Below are 10,647 nucleotides of genomic sequence, written 5' to 3'. Positions count from 1 at the left end.
AGAGCCCCTACAAGGCAACTCCAAAGAAGAGGGGGCGCAAGTGAAGGCGGCGTGCCTGCAGACAGCTGCACACCATTTTAAGATTTAATCAAGTTTTAAACATCTTGGGAAACTTTTTAACATTACTTGAAATTTATCATTATGTTAATAAGGCTTTTGGCAAATGTTACCATTGACGATCACTACTACAGATGAAAGTAAATTCATGTTCAGCCCATTTGTCAAATTTTAAACCATTTTTATAATGTATTGCATTTACTTAAGGAAAAAAAATTTGGATAAGTTTTTGAGGCTTAATTCTCTGCAGAACTGTATAAAAATAACTTTTCTTACTTCTTATGCGTAATTCATTATTTGTCTATGGTGAATAAATCATATAAGATGTATAGATTCTACTTCGCTTGAAACTGACTGGTAGTGTCCTATTTGCATTCCTCATGAGTTTGCCCAGTTAAATGAAAATAAGACTTCAGAGAGCAGACCTGGTGAAATGGCGCCACACACTACTGTGATGTATGCTACACTAACTCATTTGATTTTAGCTATGTAGCGTTAATACCCATTTTGCATTCTTCAAACTTACTTCAGTTGAACCTTTTCTCGAGTCTACAATATCTCCTCCCAACCTCTGGAAGCCGTCAGTGAATAAATTAAAATTGCTGCGTTCTACAACGTATTACCTAGTGTTTGCTTTTTAACTCAATTCGTCTAATTCAGCTGCCGCTCATTTGAAATTTTTCCTTATCACACTTAAGAAGTCATAGTCTTACCATCGGCAAATAATTTGGCCAGCGTCTCTGTATGTATTACCTTCATCCTGCAAGATACTGAGATAGTTGATGGATGTAATCTGGCATACACTAAGTGATCAAAAGAATCCGAACACCCCAGAAACATACAGTTTTCACATTAGGTCCATTGTGCTGCCACCTACTGCCAGGTACTCCGTATCATCGGCATTGGTAGTCATTACACATCGTGAGGGAGCAGAATCGGGCGTTCCGCCGAACTCACGGACTTCGAACGTGGTCAGGTGACTGGGTGACACTTGCGTCATACGTCTCTACGCGAGATTTATTTCCACACTCCTAAACATCCCCAGGTCCACTGTTTCCGACGTGACAGTGAAGTGGAAACGTGAAGGGACACGTACAGCACGAAAACGTACAGGCTCACCTCGTCTCTTAACTGAGAGAGACCACCAACTGTTGAAGAGGGTCGTAATGTGTAATAGGCGGACATCTATCCAGGCCGTCACACAGGAATTCCAAACTGCGTCAGGATCCACTGAAACTACTATGACAGTTAGGAGGCACATGAGAACTTGGATTTCATGGTCGAGCTGCTGCTCATAAGCCGCATATCACGCTGGTAAATGCCAAACGACGCTTAGATTGGTGTAAGGAGCGTAAGCATCGGACGACTGAATTGTGGAAAAAACTTTGTGTGGCGTGACTAATCACGGTAAACAATGTGGCGATCCGATGGCAGGGTGTGGGTATGACGAATGACCGGTGAACGTAATCTGCCAGCGTGTGTAGTGCCAACAGTAAAATTCGGAGGAAGTGGCGTTACGGTGTGGTTGTGCTTTTCAGCGAGGGGGCTTAAACCCCATTGTTTTGCGTGGCACTATAACAGCACAGGCCTACATTGATGTTTTAAGCACTTTCTTGCTTCCCACTGACGAAGAATTCGGTGATGGTGATTGCATGTTTCGATACGATTGAGCACGTGTTCATAATGCACGGCCTGTGGCGGAGTGGTTACCCGACAATAACATCCCTGTAATGGGCTGGCCTACAGTGTCCTGACCAGAATCCTGTAGAACACCTTTGGGACGTTTTGAAACGCTGACTTCGTGCCAGGCCGCACCGACCGACATCGATACCTCTCCTCAGCGCAGCACTCTGTGAAAAATGGGCTGCCATTCTCCAAGAAAACTTCCAGCACTGATCGAAAGTATGCCTGCGAGAGTGGAAACTACCATCAACGCTAAGGGTGGGCGAACGCCGTACTGAATTCCAGTATTACCGATGGAGGGCGCCACGAACTTGTAAGTCACTTTCAGCCACGTGTCCGGATACTCTCTATCAGTGTGTCTTCGTATCCTTAAGTGAATTCCTTAAATTTCCAGCTTCTTGTTTGAAGTGTCTTATTTCAAACTCAGCATCTGTGTTTACTATTCATTTCAATAGGCTAGGATAACTTAAAATCGTGATTCGATGTAGGACAGTCACATGCTGGCCAGCTCGAGTGATAAAACATTTCAGTTCCTTCCCTTAGCTCATTGCTATGCCCTTCGGTTTTTGTTACAGATAAATAAGCTGAAATGAATGTTGTAAGTTTGACTCACCCCTTGGGCTACCTGGACTTAATTTGGCTAAGGTGAACGTGGTACTGCTTACCACAGCAGTCATCCTTCACAAACATTCACCGGGCCTAAAATACGCACGATGGTGCAAGGTTCCAAAAAACGAGGAGTAAATTTAGATTCCCAAAGCGCACCTGCCTACCGGGGAAATTAGACATAGTCCTGATTTCCTGGCGTCCCCCTAAAGGTTCCCCGATCACGGTTGTAACTCTCAGCTTGTTTATTACGGACCCTGAGTATATTACGCCTGGCATGGTTCCAGTTTTTCTTGATGACTTCAGGACTAATATCCGCCGGAATTAGATCTTGAATTCCCCACAAGTTCGAAAGAGTGGAATTAAACGGATAGTAAATGATCAAGGAGGCGGGCGTAGCTGTCAGCTTCATGAATGGCGGCATTAAAGGCAAAATTAAGCCAAGGAAGACTAGTCTCACTTACTAGGCGTTTTTTGATGATAATCATCGCGGATTTAAGATTTCGGTTAACTCTCCGCAGAGGATCGCTGCAGATAATACGATGTAGTCGTGATATGCTTGACACCGTTCTGAAAACAAAACGTCTTGAAAGCAGCCGAAAGAAATGCTGGATCATTACCACTAATACTTTGCTTAGGTGGGCCAAAAACAGTGAACACGTTAGTTAAATGAGAAATAGTGGTGGCTCTGAAGGAGCCAAGTAAATCTGCAGAACGCATCGACAATAACTAACATATCGATGACCCTTCTTAGGAGGCAAAGGTCCTATATAATATAAAGTTTTTGCATAGGGCAGCACTCGCGCCAGAACTCAACAAACCCTGTTGGAGCATTCTTGGGTTTAGCTACATTACACAAACGACATTGGGATACCATCTCTCTCACATACCGGTCGATGGAGGGCGAAGTTAAATGCTGCTTGGTTTTTTTTGTAGTGTCATGTAAGTACCTAAGTGGCCACGCACTGTCTCCATCTATCTCTTGGGTTCCCCCCACTACGAGTCGATTCGGCGAACATCCGAAAATGTGGGACAAAGCGCCTAGAATAGTTCGCCTTGCCTATGAACGTAGCAATTCCGCGCTTGTCAGTAGGCGGAGGCAAAGCGCGTAAGGCCTTAGTGCGCTCTAGGACGATGCGAATACTCTGGCCCGACACTGTAACCTAAGGAGACCTTCTGCCTGTCCATCGTCATCTTACTGGGTTTAACAGTCAACCGGGCTCCCTGTAATCTCACAAGAACTTGCTGGATATAATTCAAATAGTCCTGAAAGGAGCGGCTATAGATAAATAAGTCGTCCAAATACTTATACACACAAACTTAGTCACAAAGAATATTACCCAGCAAATAAGTGAGAACAGCTGCACCGGTAGCTAGACCAAAGGTAACACTGTTAAACTCAAATTCTAATCAGTACAAAATGCGGTAACATGTTTACACTCTTCAGCGAATGGAACCAGATAGTAATCTTGGTTAAAATCGAGAACAGTAAACCAATTAGCGCTAGCAAACAAAGTGAAAGAATTATGAAGAGGAGGCAGGGACACAGATTCGAGGACTACCGTAGCGTTCAAACGGGGGTAGTCAGCCACAGGTCTAAAATCGCCCCCCCCCCCCTGATCCTTAGAAACAAGGAATATGGGGGAAGCATAAGCAGATGTAGATGGCCTAATCACTCATTGTTGGAGCATTTGCGATATTTTAGCCTGGAGTATCTTCACCTTAGGGGGGTGAGAAGCGATATGGGGACTGCCTGACCGGAATATCGTCGGATGGATATGATAATTTAGAACATTAGATACCCCAAATTATCACTAAGAAGCTGAGGGAAACCGTCTAACAAATCCCATAATGGAGAAGCCTGATGCGGCGAGATCTGGGTAAGATCAAATAAGCCAGTGCTCAGTCACTCCCGTGCACAATACTTTTAGCGCACTCACAGAAACCAAACTTCTCTACAGGAGCGCACTTGAAGAAAAAGGTGTGCCCAGAATACTCTATGACTAACCCAATCTTATTGATGAAATCACACCCCAAATTACATCAACCAGCAGTTCGTTAACCAAAGCTAATGACATAGGCCAGGAAAAATCCTCCACAGAAACACTCCCTCGGACCCAACTGTGCAAAGGCAACACTTGGCCATTGGCCATATGACATCTCTGCCCCGGAGAAGGAACTGACCGAAATTTGCCAAGATGTCCAAATTTCGAAAACCACTCGAAGCTCAATAATGAAAAGCAGCTACCAGAACCCAAAAGAGCACAAATTGGTTCTCCACCTACTAGAGAACAAACGTAAGGCAAAGGCGGTGATGAGGGAGCAACAACACTGGTACGCCAGGGTCTACAGCCTCGATCCCGATCCCGTCGTCTTTTATTGGCTCTGGGTGAGCGAGACTGAGTGCAAGAGCGCACCACATGAGCCGTACTGCCGCACCTGAAACAACGCTGGAGTTTCCTTCTAATTGCTTCAGCGCATGTAGACTTGGGAACCAGCACCGACGGTCTGCCCCTTAACCTCGTACCGTACACCGTTCCCAAGTGTCAATGCCGATACTGCTACAACCGCGTTGCGGAGCTTCTCCCAGGTTGACAGCTGCTTATTGAAGACAAAATGCGACTTGTCCGACGCGCACAGTCCCCTAAGAACAATAGACACCAATTCTTGTTCAGGCAAATCAACCAACAAGGCCAAGGAGGCTGTCTGAACTCTATCGACATACTGAAGTAACTGCTCCTTATCGCGCCGCACTTCCCAACTGTAACGACACTCTAGCTGTTTTAGAACTCCGGTGGTCAACCTCTGCCTAATCACGAGCTCCCTCAATTGCTGTAAGGAGAACCCTCCTGCCATGGATCGCGAGAGGAGGTTCTTGCAACTCACCTCTAGCCAGCGAGTAAAATAGTGAAAAAATTACTTCGTGCGGAGCGCGAATGGCGGCCGCGTGATGTTCAAGGTGAACCAACAACCACAATTTCTCGTTCTGTACAAGTCGCTCCACAACTAATTCAGTAATATCTCGGAAGAAATACGCCAGCGGATTAGGCACCTTGGAAAATATTGGAAACCGCGCGACCGCTACGGTCGCAGGTTCGAATCCTGCCTCGGGCATGGATGTGTGTGATGTCCTTAGTTAGGTTTAATTAGTTCTAAGTTCTAGGCGACTAATGACCTCAGAAGTTAAGTCCCATAGTGCTCAGAGCCATTTGAACCGTTTTTTTTTCAATCCTCTTCCCATCCAACTCTAAACACGTAAGCTTAAACTGTAATGCGTTAACCAAAGCTCCCAGTTAAACTGCTAGTTTTTTAATGATCTAAGACTAACATGCCCAAATCCCCTATCCGATAAGTTAAATGCATTAACTGCTTCCGCACCCTATACAGCTGACTGCCACTAGGTTGGGCTCGTTCCAAAACAGTGTCTTCAAGCCCTCTAACAGCCTTAAACAAAAATTCAATGGCCGCTCCCGTCTCGCCCACAACCGCCGGCGTGACGTCAACCGAATGAAGAACGGCAGCGCGGAAATGAGCCACTAAATCCGGAACACTGCCCTCAATAGGTTGGCGCCTTATTGCCAACTCGTAAACTAGATGGTCCGTCCTGAGCAGGCCGATCCCTGGACACTGTCTGACCGCCATTAGAATACACCTTAACAATGAACCACCAAAACAATACAGTGCCACACAACAGAAACTAGGATGAAACTGACAGTAACTGGAATGGCAAGCACAAACGTAACCACGCTCTGCTACCAGTTAAATGCCTGGGCTAGCAGGACAGAGTGGATTTGGTTGTGAAAAGGGGCCAAAATGAGTTCCTGTCAGTGGCACTCAACATAAAAACTTTATTTATCAACACACAATATTACAAGGATGCAAAACACTCAAAACCTTAATCGACCTCCTTTGATTAACTTTAGTTCGGCTAAAGGCCACATTCAAAATCAGACACAAGGCTTAAGCAAAATTAAAATACAAGGTTGTTCTGGCGGTTTCACCCTAGAATATTTCCTAAATCTTCACTCTAATCGGCCGAAGGCCTTAGCAATTAAATTTTAGTGATACTAGGCTGGAGGTCGCATATTAAGGAATTTCAATCAAAAGGCCTTATCTTAAAACATTTCATGCAAATTGGGCTGAAGGCCCCCATTCAAAAGCATAACAATCTCATGGCTTAAGGGCAAGGGAAGAAGATTAAAAGAGAGATTAAATCTCGGTTGAAGACCACTCACAAACAAATAATTTAAGGGGCTCCGGAAAGGTTCAAAATCATGAAAAGTTCAATTTTTACTTTTCTTTTCTGAATCTGCAGACTATTACCTTTTAATAGATATAAAATTTATTCAATTCCGAAGACTACAACTATTTTTAAATTTTTTTGAAATGTGTTCTACATGGGCGTGACTCACTGTGGCGCTGTTAAACTGCTGTCAAATGGTGTTATTATTAACGTCCGTGTTCATCAGGTACATTTTAGTGATGTGAGATAAAGTATGTGTTCTGGCTAACCTGTGATGGTTCAATATATATCGCTGGTGTGATTGTCGATTGTTTCATGTTTATTTACTCTGTCGTTATCTCGAAAATATTCGTAATTAATTCTGTTTCTTGAGTCTCTACTTTTACTCATTATTATACTTCAACAAAACAGTTATTAGAAATCCTCTGAAGGCTTTTAAGAAAAGGTGAAATGTTGGAAAGCCAAAGGTATGTGTTATTACTGTAAACAATAAAGACGATAACCGAGTGAACCTAACCTCTCAAGTACACCTGCCCATAGCAAAGTGGGAAAGAAAATACTTCACAGAAGAAGCTTGGTTCAATGAGTGAAAACTATGAATGTTTTATGGGCGAATCGGATGTGGATGAAATATTTGATATGTCGGTTCTCAAAGGAATTTTTTCAAACTGTGTAAGATGTATTCGTTGTAGTGAAGTTGGTCTGGAACTCTCCATAAAAAGCACGTAGGACTTGCTAGTCAAATACAACTGAAATGTGATAAGTGTTCATACATGACCACCTTTTGGAACAGTGTTGCAGTAACTGCAACTGAAGAAAATGGTAGCAAAATCTACGAACACGACATTAGATTTGTTTATTCCTTGCGTTCAGTTGGTAAGGGTGCTACTGAAGGTGCAATTTTCTGTGGCATCATGAATCTTCGAAATCCCCCAACCAAGTTTACGACCTATAATAAATTGATAGGGTCTAAAGTAGATGATGTCTGTATAGAATCTATGAAGAACGCTGTGGAAGAGGCAGTAATGGAAAATAATGGTAACAGAGATTTGACTGCAGCGTTCGATGGTACCTGGCATAAACGGGGACACACATCTCTTCATGGTGTAGTATCTGCCACCAGTATGTATACAGGGAAAGTTTTAGATGTAGCAGTAATACCAAAGTATTGTAGATGTCCACAAAAATATAAAGGTACACATGAAAATAATTGCAAAGCTAACTATAGTGGCAGTAGTGGAGGAGTGGAAGTGGCTGGTGTTGCCAGTATATTCCAGCGTTCTGAGGCGTGTGATAAAGTGCGATATGTTAATTACCTTGGTGACGGTGATTCTAAAAGTTTCAAACATGTTCAAGGACTGAAGCCCTATGGTAATGATGTTGTAGTGCAGAAATTTGAGTGTATTGGACACGTACAGAAGCGAATGGGAACAAGACTTCGGCGACTGAAAGCTTCGTACAAAAAACAAAACTCATTGATGGTAAAGGGTTGGATGGGATGGGATGGGAAGGGAAGGGAAGGGAAGGTTAACTGACAGTGTAATTGACAAAATACAGAACTATTATGGAATGGCTATTAGGCAAAATACAGTGTCGACGAAATGCAGGCTGTTTGGGCTTTTTTTCTTTTTCATACTTCTTCAACCGATGAAAATCCCCAACATAGCTTGTGTCCCAAAGAAGAAGACAGTTGGTGTACATATAACAAAGGATTGCTAACTGGTGAAGTGTACACTCATAAGCATAGTCTGCCTCATGCAATAATGGAGGTGATAAAACCTATTTTCAGAGACTTAGCAGCACCTGAACTGTTGAAAAAGTGTATTCACGGAAAAACTCAAAACCCCAATGAAAGGGTAAATAGTGTTATATGGTCGAGAATCCCCAAGACTGTATTTGTTGGAATAGAAACACTTCACTTTGGTGTGTATGATGCTGTTGCGACTTTCAATTATGGCAACATTGTAAGGTGCAAGGTATTTAGAAATATGGGAATGAAGATAGGTTCTAACATGGTACGAGCGATGCTTGCTTTAGACAAGGAACGCCTTCGGGCTGCAGACAGGGCCGTAAAGAGTCTAGAAATACAAGCAAGAGTAAACAGGAGGAGGAACAAGAGGAAGCTGGAGGAGGAGTTTGCAGAGGATGAAGATAATCCATCCTATGGACCTGGAATGCACTAAAAAGTTAATCCAATCTTTGTCGCTCGATTCCCAAAACTTTTATTTTCTCATACTAATTACATGTTTTCTAAGGATCTTCGAAACATATTTGTTTCAAACTTCCAGTAAATGTTACACAGTACCTTCCGCATAATTTAACACAGCCTTTTCCAAAAAACTATATTTTTGAATATATAAATAAAAAATTGCAAAAAATGTTGTGAATTTTCATTACAATTGAAAAAAATCATGTTTAATAACTGAACTAAAATTTTGTAAAATCTGTGTTAAGTTGTAGCCCATATTCCAATAAATAATCTGTAAAAAGTTCAACTTCCTACCTCAAATACTTTGTGAGGAAAGATGTAATTTATAGGCGTTATTTTAACATTGCAAGTATAGGGCGTTCCGGAGCCCCTTAACGGCTTAAGCCATAGAAAGAAGAGTTTCAATTTTAAAGGATAGAAGGCTGTATCTTAAGACACTTCATATAAAATAAAGAATAACAATCTGATGCCTTAAGGGCAAGACAAGAACATTAACTTAAGAGATATTGATACTCGGCTGAAAGCTACACATCAACCAAATAACCAAAATCCAAACAGGGAAATTACTACAAAACACACACAGAACGGCGCTCGGAAGTTTCCAAGGGTCGGCCTGGGATTGTAACACTAACACCCGCTTAGATGAGAGAGAGGCAGCCCGACCAAAAATTTCTTAATCTGGAGGTAACCCAACAGACAGCCGACTGACCAATCAATTAAATAAGTTCCGCTCCACGCAACCGACAAAGCGACCACAAGATTTCAATACACGACACACAGAATATTGGCGCCCACAACGACCAGCAACACCTGAGCTGTCGAACTACATGCCGCGATGGACAGCAACAGTACGAGGAAAATACACTGCCTAACATTACATCAACGACCAGGGCAGGTAACCGGAACGTCAATAGCCACAAGGCAGAAGATAACGCTGGTGAATTTCCATAACAGTGAATAAATTAAGTTAAATTTCACAGGAAGACGGCTGGAATATTAGCCGACTTAAATACGCACACGTTGTTGCTCGTGGGAATGCCCAAAAAGCGACAACCAGGATCAAACGAAGAAATGCAAAGAGTTGAGGCTCGAAAGTCAGTTAAGTGAGGACTCAACTTTCGTGTCAAAGATCGGTGGGCGACGGACTTTGCAGCACTCGCAAGCACCACCTCACACTCCAACCGCGCGTGCACGCTGCCAGCAGCTCCAGCCTGACTCCGCACCACAGGGACTTGCTTGCTGCTCCACGGCAACTGACAGACTGGACTTCTGGTCCGTCCGCGAGTGCTGCTCCGTCGCGACTGCACTGCTGGTGCGTCACTCCCTCCCCTCCCCTCACTCACTAACTCAGTCGGTCGGTCGGTCGGTCGGTCGGTCGGTCGCTCGGTCGCTCAGTCATGGTACGACAGTGCGCTTATCGATACGCGCTGCTGCTGCCACTCACAGACAGGTAAGGCAGTAAGTTAGTGACGCCAGGAAATGGAACAAGAAAACGAGGCGGCACTACTGTAATAGATGACAAACAATTAATAGGACGAACACGAGCCATGCAGCGCTCAACCACATAGTTGATTTGCACGTCCCATAGTACTGCCCCTGTAGCGTTGGGGGCTAGACTACATCTGCCGTAACGCCTTGGCTGTCATAAGTGGCAACTAAAAGCAGTCTTACCCAGTCTTATCCAAGGACTCGGCTCTTACGCCACTTGTCAGTTTTAACTTATTTCACATCCTCTCCTTCAACCTTCTTGTCTGCCCCCACAGGATCCACAGCTCTTTCGTGGATATGTACTTGGCGAGTATGGAACTCGAGCTAGTATAGCTCCTTCCTTTCTGGACTGCATAGCTTC

This window comes from Schistocerca nitens, chromosome 7 (genome assembly GCF_023898315.1).
Source record: "Schistocerca nitens isolate TAMUIC-IGC-003100 chromosome 7, iqSchNite1.1, whole genome shotgun sequence".
NCBI classification, from domain to species: domain Eukaryota; kingdom Metazoa; phylum Arthropoda; class Insecta; order Orthoptera; family Acrididae; genus Schistocerca; species Schistocerca nitens.
This window is presented reverse-complemented; position numbering follows the sequence as displayed.